The sequence below is a fragment of the Jaculus jaculus genome, chromosome 4, assembly GCF_020740685.1.
Source record: "Jaculus jaculus isolate mJacJac1 chromosome 4, mJacJac1.mat.Y.cur, whole genome shotgun sequence".
In the NCBI taxonomy this organism is placed as follows: Eukaryota; Metazoa; Chordata; class Mammalia; order Rodentia; family Dipodidae; genus Jaculus; species Jaculus jaculus.
In genome coordinates, this window is record NC_059105.1 from 103,033,075 (window position 1) to 103,043,698 (window position 10,624).

The following is a 10,624-nucleotide window of genomic DNA, read 5'->3' on the forward strand; positions in this document are numbered from 1 at the left end:
CTTCCCCAAGTAGGGCTCCACCTTCTAAAAGCTCCACAATCTTCCCACAAAGCCCCACTTGTGTGGGGATCAAATGCTCAGACACAAGACCCTAAATGAGACATTTTACTTTCCAACTGTCACACTGATAAGTTTTGTTCCCCACATACCAGAGGATATTTTGCTTATATGGGCCTCAAATTATTCAATTTGTTTTGATGAACATGAGCGAGTTTTACATACTAACACATACAGTTAGCACATGGAGTGTAAAAGTAAGTAAAATATCACCTCTGTCCTCAAGTAACTCATAATATAGGTACAGTTAAGACATGGAAATAAAATTTGAATATGATAATATTTACTAGTTTAAGATAAAACAAAAGCAAACAAAAAAGCATCAAAAAGTGTGTAGTGTGTATATTGAAAACAGGAGTCAAATATATCAGCAACAAAGGAGATGCTACAGCTAATGTGTATAAGGTTGTCAACAATATCACTAGGCGCCTAGCCATGTGCTGTCTCCTCTTGTCTCTGCTTGGTTTTTATTCTCAGAACTGGCACCTTCCCATGGTGATAATAATGATTCCGTTAAACCACCAGAAATGTAAGTCCTAGTACCCTTAGTCTTTAAAGAAATAAAAATGCCTTTAAGAAAAAAAAAGATTCCAACCAAAGTACCAGAAAGGAATTGCCTTCAAACTTCAATAGCAAGTTTGAACATTCTCCAAAGGGGGACAGATGTAAAAACAGCCTGTTTCCCCTGAATTATGAGGTCTGAAGAGAGGTGCTACTGCCAGAAAAAGTTCACAACTTGACAAACTAAATCTCAGTACTATTGTCACATGACAATCACAGAAACTATAAGTAAGTAAGCATAATATTATGAGTAAAAACTACAGAACAGAGGGTATGAGCCATATGCAATCAGCAAAGTCATATTTTTACTAATTTTGTGATCTGAATATTAAACGTTATGAGTTCATCTTTTCTACTATAAAATGAGAATAATCACCCTATCAAAATTGTAGGGCGGCTTGACATTTAAATTTAACAATAGACATAAGTGCTTAGTTCACTGCCATATAGGATAGGTGTTCAATAATTTTCTATCCCCATCATGATGAGCTATTGTTATTATAATCTTTATTATGTGAGAAAGTAAGATTCTGGATACAGGAATAGGAATTAGAAAAAGTGGTAAAGACTTCGCAAAAGCTTGACATTTTGTATTGATTTGGATTAATAGTTTGGATTAATGGATTGAAGCTGGAAGTCATTTTTAATTAGGTTTCAACACATGACTTGTAGCATAGGTTGCACTTTGATAACTTAGAGAAACATGAGACATTAGTCATTCAAGGACACATCAAGAAATGCTCTGTGACCTTACCATGATGCCAAAAGGCAAACACTAGAATCTTCTAATGCAAAGTGGTACCTGGTCCAACGATCCACTTTCCCTTACTTAAGCTGAACCGTTTTGGCTTCATTATGAGAGGCTGAATTCTTCATTTCCATAAAGAAGAATAATTGTCTGCCACTCACTGTTACTGTTTTTAAAATGTTTAATTAATGAATTTATTTGAGAGAAAGATAAATAGGCAGAGAGAGAGAGAGAGAAAGAGAAAGAGAGGGAGGGAGAGGGAAGGAGAGAATGGACATGTCAGGGCCTCTAGTCACTGCAAACTTCAGATTCATGTGCAACCTCATTCAACCGGCTTTATGTGGGTCCTGGGGACTTAAACCTGGGTCCTTTGGCTTTGAAGACAAGTATCCTATCTACTAAGCAAACACTCAAACCCTCATCCCTACTGTTATTAAACCTAAATTAATTGGTTTAGTCATCACTGTTGAGCACCATTCATAAGTTTATGTGGCTCTCATTAGTTTTGATTAATTTTTCCTTCCCTGATAGCATCTATACCTTGTTTTGTACTGTCCTTGGGCTATCAAAGCTACTTTGTCTTCCTCTATAAATAGCCCAAACAGCCTAAGAATTTCCATCTTACAATGTTGCCTTTAGCATCCACTCTAGAATTGTTTTTAGTGCCAGGCTAATCACCAATCATGCATCATTTTCAAGCCCTTGCCCCAAGTTGCCCTCTTCTAGGCTTCTTCACCTCTCCTGTCCTGTTTCCCCCACTTTCCTGTGAGTTTCTTTCAGGCTTATGTTATGACTTGAAAATAAAAAGCCTCCTATTCACATATGTGTTTCAATACATAATCCCCAGAAGGTGGGGCTCATCAGGACAGTTGTGTAAGCTTTAGGAGATGAAGCCTTGCTAGAGGAGGTATGTCACTGGGATTAAGCCTTGAGGAGTTGTAGCCCGGCTCCAACTCCCATTTACTCTCTCTGATTCTTGTGATGTAGTGTGACACTGGCATGACGGACTCAACCCTTGGAACTGCAAGACAAAAGTAAACTCTTTCTGTGCTAGTTTGATTCAGGAGGTCCCCCATAAACTTTGGTGTTCTGGATGCTAGGTTCCCCAGCTGATGAAAATTGGAAAATAAAACATCCTGGAGGCAGTGTATTCTTGGGGGAGGGCCTATGAATGTTATAGTCAGTTACCCCATTCCAGTATTTGGCACACTCTCCTGTTGCTATTGTCCACCTGATATTGTCCATGGGGTGATGTCCACCCTTTACTCATGCTATCATTTTCTCTGCCATCATGGAGCTTCCCCCTCAAATCTATAAGCCAAAATAAATCTTGTTTTTTTCCATAAGCTGCTCTAGGTTGGGTGATTTCTACCAGCAATGGGAACCTTACTGCAACAGTAAAGTGGTACCAGGAGAGGGGGTGCTAATAGACACCTGACTACTTAGCTTTGGCCTTTTGAAGCTGATTTTCAAGAGGAATGTGGTAGGATTTGAAACCTTGACCTAAGATATGCTTTGTAGTTCTGTAAGTACAGCTTGATGGACTATTCTGGTCAGAGATGAAAGACCTGAATGCAGTAAGAACTATAGACTGTGAGGTTTGGCTTATGAGGGTGAGAAAGAACTTTGCTTGAACTGGGCTAGCACTTTGTGTGAGAAGCTTGCTGCTATGCCCATGTCCTGAGAAGTTGTGCATGGTTGCTTTGCATAGAACTGAACTGGTGTGAGCAAAGTGATATGGCACAGAAAAAAAAAAAAAAAACCCAAAAACTTTCGGTGAACTGTTGCTCATTCAGAGCGATAACAACCTTTGAGTTTGAGCCAACTGACTTGCACTGGGGCAACAAGAAGAATGTAAACTCTTTTGAAGGGGCCTGAGTGCTCAAGGAGTGTCCTGTTCTTCATTGTCTGCTTTATTTTACCCTGGATTAACAAATTGGGACCCTACCTGGTATTATAGAGTATAAGAAATGCAAGAGAGACAGGATCATCGATTTTGCAACATGGTCTTGTGTTTTGGAAAGGGCAATGGGCAGTGTGAAGCAGGTTTGTTAGATGCCTGCATGGAAACCCCACAGACCATGAGCATGAACCTTGGGTTGCAGTAGAGGCCCAGTGAAGATGTTGAGATCTGGAGATGGCTGCTAAGGAGTGCTGCTGGCCATGGATGAAGCTTTCTAGGACTGTGAGTAGCCTAGCTGGAGGGGAGGAATTGAAATAAGAGGACTTGTTGCTGGTTAGAATTATTAGACCTGGAGATTTATCATTAACTAGTGTTGTTGGACGTGGAGCTACAGAGTTTGATGTATGACCTGTTTAAATCTTGTATTGGTTGAATATTTCTTTGCTATGACCAATGCCATCTTTTGCTGTGTGAATGTTTCTGTGCCATTATGAGTTTTTAAGGTTATTTTTGGTATCATGACTCAGTTAAAGAATCTTGCATCATGAGGATGTAAAAGCATCATTGGGATTGGTAAAAACTATGGGCAATTTTAAGGTTGGATTAATGCATTGCACTTTACATCATGTACGGTTATCAGTTTATGGGGGCCCAGGGAAGAATGTGATGGTTTGATTCAGGTGTCACCCATACACATAGGTGTTTTGAATGCTAGGTTCCCCAGCTGATGACAATTGGAAATTAAAGCTTCCTGGAGGCAGTGTATTGAGGGAGTGCTTATGGGTGTTATAGCCAGTTTCCCCATGCCAATGTTTGGCACACTCTCCTGTTGCTATTATTGTCTACCTGATGTTGGCCAGGGGCTGATGTTTACCCTCTGCTCATGCCATCATTTTACCTGCCATCATTGAACTTCCCCCATTGAATCTGTAAGCAAAAATAATCTCTTTTTTTTCCCACGAGCTGCTCTTGGTTGATGATTTCTACCAGCAATGCAAACCTAACTGCAACACCTTCCCTAAGTTGCTTCTTGATCAGTTATTTTATCACAGCAATAAGATAATAACTTATATAGCTCACTTCATTTATAAACCAATTATTACCAGGAATATAATGTATGAAAATCACTGATCATCCTTCCCCTGGGGAATGTTAAACAGGTATGGTGGCCCTTTTTGTACCTGTACCACAATGGTTTTGTAAGCTCCCATAACAATGTGAAGTAAGCTATGAAATTTTCCTAATGGGGGAAGAGATGAAATTAATATTTTCTCATTCCACACAGTTCTTGGACCCCTTAAATCTAACCTGTACAGTTTAAAAGTGATTTCCTTTAACAATTTAAAAAAGGAAACAAAATATAAGATAAAAAGTTACCAAAAGACAAAGCTAAGAAAATACACAGTTAAAGCTGTTTATACTTATCAAAGCCTCAGTAATTTTGTAGTCTTTCTCCTACTTTTCTCTGTGTTTAAATTCCTTAGTTTGGCAACTTTTTGAATACTATTAAGTTACTCCTCAGTACCAACCTTCTGCAGCTTCTGTTAAGTAACTGATTATGTGGGCTGCACCATCAGAGTGACTTGTTCCTCACCCTTCATCTAAGTTCAGCCAATGGAATAGCCATGATAATGTTGGAGCGAGAGAGGAAAGTGAAAGCTGAGGTTGAGTTTTTCAATTCCCATGGAAGGATTTCTATAGATGGAAAGTATCTTCTTAACAAAGGTCATAGCTCTTGTCTTTTGATCTTATTCACAGGACCCTCCATTTCAAGATTCTAGATAACAGAAACAATTTTATCCTCTTTGGCTTAGGACAATGTTGTAGTCAGCAACCTAGGCTTAGGGCAGTGTTGTCATCAGCTCATCACTGGGAAGAAAGTTTAGTTTATGGGAGGAAGGGTATAGTGTTCAATTCAGGTGTTCCCCCAGAACTTAAGTTTTCTGAATTCCAGGATGCCAGCTGTTGGCAATTTGGGAATTGGATCCTCCTGAAGGTGAAGTATTGTTGGGGGTAGGCTTATGGGTGTTATATCCAGTTTCCCCTTGCCAGTGTTTGGCACATTCTTCTGCTGCTATTGTCCACCTGATGTTGGCCAGAAGGTGATGTCAATCCTCTGCTCATGCCATCATTTCCCCTGCCATCAAGGAGTCTTCCCTCAAGTCTGTAAGCCAAATAACCCCTTTTCTTCGACAACCTGCTCTTGTTTGGGTGTTTTCTGCCAGCAATGTGAAGCTGACTGCATCAAAGGGATTTATTTCGGGCTTGCAGAGCCCAGAGGAACACCATCAGTGGCAGAAGAACCTAGTTGCCTTTCATAGATCCAAGCAGAAAGACCTCACCAACATCCAGCACCACCAGAAAGCATTAACTTCCAGAACTAAACCAGCTCTTCACACCCCTTTGGATTTGAATCAGGAGACAACCACAGACACACCTGAGGGCTAGAACCTAGGATCTGCCCCCAGTGACACTTCCTCTAGCCAGATGATCGGAGATCCAAGTTAAAAGCTTAATTTTAATAAAACACCTGAGTCTATGGGGCCATATATTTATACTATCGCATTCAAACTACAACAGGTGGTAAAGACTAATTCTAAAATATAGAGAAAATACATTTCCCTTTCAAGTATCTGAGCAACCCATGAACATAATTTGATGGTTAGATCTTATCTTACATTTTAAGTTAACCATTTGGGAGTGGAGAGCTATTTCTTGATAACAATTTGATGCAGACTAATTAAACAAAACTAACTCACTAGATACTTTTTATTCATGAGGCAGCCTGGAATTAGACATGAACCGGGTTGCAATTAAGACTCAGATTGGAGTTAGTTAAATGGGAGTTATAAGTTGTGCCCAGGGAGATGGGAAAATACCTCAGTGGATGAGTACTTGTTTCACAAGCATGAGCATTTTAGTTTGAACCCTAGCATCCACATAAAAAGCAAGGTGTGGTCACATAGGAGCATAGCACACATGACTATAGCTTCAGTGGCTAAGGAGAGCTGAGCCAGTGGAACTGCTGAGGCCTTTTGGTCCACCAAGCAAGCTGAAAAACTCCTAGCTTAAGTTCACCAAGGGGCCCTATCTCAAGGAAATAGGTGGAAGAGTGATATCAAACACTCTAAATGCCACTGTGACCTACCCATACAAGGAGCATATATTTGCACATGTGCATACACATACACACACACACACACACACACACACACACACGGAAACAGCACATGTACACACATAATTTCATACCATAAACACACATCACATATATATACATCCAATAAATAATATGCCCTCTACTTCACCTGTTATATTTGTCAGTTATAATGTGGCTAGAAATTTGTTATAACTGCAAAATATACCAGAAGTTGTTAGCTAATAGGAAAAAAAATTTAAAAGGATTTAGAGTATCTCAATATTATGATTAATTTTACATTGAAATGATACTTTAGATATATTAGGTTTATTCAAAAAAAATTATTCCACTTGTCTTTTCATCTTGGAAATTTCATCCTCATCTCTTTTAAGCCTCTTTATATAGATAGTAAAGGTGCACTAAGAATGTCTCCACAAAACATGCCACTCTGGTTTTAGCATTATTTTGAGCTAAAAGAAATTGAGAAAAAGCAAATACAAGAGGATCTACCTGATAAATAAGCATAGAATCCCCATATGAATGTGTTCTTGTCCACTCTCTGTGCCAGGAAAACAAACTATCCTTATCACTGGAGAGCAGATAGCATTGAGAGTTATGCAGGATTTTGGGAATCAGGAGGGGAGGGTCCCACAAACTTGAGAATCCCAATTTTTAATCTTATTTTTACCAAAGAATTGATAAAATATATTCAAGAAGGATAAATTATGAGTTATTGTATTTATTTAGGGAGGAATAACAATCCATGAGGTCTATTTAGGGGAAAGTGGTATGCAGGAAAGAAAAGTTGTACATACATGTATGAGATGTGTGAGATGGAACATAGAAACCCCTTCAAGTAACATACCAGAGAGGATTAAGCAATAGTGAAGGACTCAGAGATCAAAGCTATCTCTTACATATAATCAAAGCGAGAGAGTATCCTCCAAAGTATGACACACTTAGAAGTGACAGACTCATGTTGATATTCAGGCCAGTTCACAGGACAAAAGATAAGAGAAGATCAGGTGAGACAGCCAGGGAAGAAGAGAACCAAAAAAGAATCCAGGAAATTCAAATGAGATATGGGTGGTAAAGAGCATTATACCTATGGTCACCCCAATTTTAGAGAAGTTAGCAGGTCCATAGTTTAGGGAAGATACCCATAGGATAGATCTAGAGGGTAAAGGAAATACACACATGCTAGACTCAGGGATTAGTAGAAAGTCATACCTGTAAGTAGAGTGAGAAGTTACCCCTGAGCATAAGGCAGTCAGAAGGCAAGAAGAAAAATACCCAGGCCAAGAAAACAATGCTCTCCCTTACCAAGCTGGGTGGGATAGGGGAGCCACAGACTTATACAACCACAGGGCAGTGAAAGCCAAGGAAGAAGAGGCTGGCCTATGTGTGTCCTCTTTTATATGGAACAGATGTACAATCAGGATGAGACTTGTCATCAGGCTCAGGTGTGTAAGAGACCTGATTGGTTTCCAGGCTCAGAAGGCTGACTCAGAGAGGCTGAGCTGAAGAAGAAAAAGAAAATTCCTGCAGGGCATGTCATTGGCAACCTTGGAGAGACAGCATCCAACCCAAGTTTCAGTTTTGCCAAGATGGACAGAATGGCATCTTCTTGTTCCCTCTTTAGGCTTCGGTCCCTAAGAAACTGCCTAAATGAAGCTAGTTTTCTCCAGTTTCTCCTTCAAGAGGAATCTGCATAAATCTTTTTAAAGAGATTTTATCTATTATTTTTCCATAGATAGGTACTCTTCCATAGTTTTCCATTACTGAGGTTGTTTTCCTTTTGTCTGATCTCTTCCTCTACAATGCTTATGGTTTGCTAAAATGCTATTCAAATTCAAGTCCTAATCACACAATTTGAGTTACTTGCTATTGCATGTCTTGCATATACTCATGTATTAATAAACTTTGATTTTTTTTCTTGTTAATGTCTTTTGTCAATCTATTTTGTAGAAGGGTAGAAAAGAATCAAAATGAGTGCAGGAAATAAATTGCATCCTCCCCTGCACCAACAAACTTTGGCTTTTTTGGATGACAGCTTCTTAACTAAAAATTCTGCCTCCATGTTCATGTGCCATTTGACCATCCCTCACACAATTTCTACTGAAATACACTGCTCTAACTGAAGCATCTTGTTACATTGTTCTACCTTTTGAATGCCACAAACTTCTGTACCTTACACTTGGTAACTCTTCATATTGTTTTCTTTATTAAGTTCTGATCTACATTACTCACTAACCCATAGAATCTCTTTCTAGAAATTTCTTCAGTCTACCCATTGGTATGATATAGTTTCATCTTACTTCACTGCTTTAATGTGAATTACTTGGTCGATTTCAAACATGGAAAACCAAAAATATAACACCCAATTCTAAGTCACTGCTTTCATTAACACATGCTCTGCTCTCTCATTTACATTTTTCAAATCCTCTTATACTACTGAGGAGGTGATAAATGTTGATCCATTTAAAGTCCATGGAGCCATTTGCAGTGATAAGAATTTGCATAGGCACTTCACTGAGGAATAAATACATTTCAGCAGCCCTGCTATAGTCAGATTATGTTCATGTAAGAATATCTATTAGCAGGAAAACCTACTGATTTCATAGTCTTCTACAATGTTAGAAATTTATGTGTGGTATCTCTACAATAAAACTAAACAATTATTTCTAAAAAATAGCAGTTGTTACACCTGGTGCTGCAATCATCTTTTTACTGGAAACATTCAACCTATCACTCCTCACTGAAACTAGGCCTTACAATAGAACTTGAATTTCGCCCGTGTGTGTGTGTGTGTGTGTGTGTGTGTGTGTGTGTGTGTGTGTGGTGATAGTGTATGCATTTGTGTATGTGCTGATACAGCACCCACGGGCTTGTCTGAGGTAACTGGAAAAAAATAGATGGTATGCACCCTCTATTATAAACCCATCTGCCTTTCCTTGTGATGGAGCCTCTTACTGATTCCAGAACATGCTGTTCAAAAGTCTGAGCAATTCTACAGTTTCCATTCCTCCACAGGGCTGGGGTTACAGACACACATGGCCATATCCAATTGTTTTCATGGGTAGTAGAGATTGAAGCCCAGCCTTCCAGGCACTTATATTTGTACAGAAAGTGCATTTTACTACCAAGCCATATTTTAGCCCCAGAACTTAAATTTCTAAGCACAGAATCAGTCTTATCACTATGGAGTTTAAAAAAATAACTTGACTAACTTTTCTCATAATGAGAAAGACTTTTACATGTACAATAGTATCTGAGTGTGTTGTTGTTGTTGTTGTTTTGTGTTTATAATAATTTGAAGATTTTCTTCAAACACTGGTGAATTGGGAAGAACATTTTCAGTCTTAAATAACAAAATTCAACTCAGCTAGAAAGGTACTCTGGCCTTTAAAAATAAAAATACCAAAAACTCTATTTATTGCTATCTCTCCTATTATCAGCTTATATTTTTTCAGGAATCCTCTCCCCATGTGTTGATAAAGATGGTGACAAGCTGATCCAGATACTTAGTCTCAGAAAGGAATGGCGTTTTACTCAAACAGACATCCAGGCCAGATTCCTACTGAGCAAAGACCCCACATTAATGTTCTGACAAATCATTACTACCATGATTGGTCAGACTTGTATCATGACTCTTCTCTGGAGTAGAAGAAAAGGAAAACTTTGACTGGAGAATATAGAATAAAATGTTCCCAATGTGTCAAGTGTAGCTTGATTAACAAAGTAATGGATTTGGGGAAACCTAAATTACCAGACATGTTTTATAACAGGGAAATAATGAGATAAGGTAAAAATTAAAGTCTTTATCATGACCCAAATTGATCATATCTATTGAAGTAGGTAGGAATACCCCTTCAAAGGAGGATTGAGAAGTATGAACAAGTTTTTTTTTTTTTTTTTTTTTTCTCATAGTTAAAGGGGAAAATGTCCTTGAGCATATAAGTAGGTAAATGGGACCTACCAGGACAAGGAGACTGGCAGGCTGAGTGAGCAGGGTAATCAGGGTGTTTACACTGGTATCCTGACTGGCCATATGATACCAACATTTGTGTTCAACTGGGTCAGAGGGTGCAGGGGTGAAAGGACAAAAATTAGCTTTCTCTTCAATATAATAAAGAGTAACCCCAAAATGGGTAGACAACAATACAAAAAAGTCAATGAAAGTCAGAAAACTGAGGGATCTCCACCAAAGATGTCT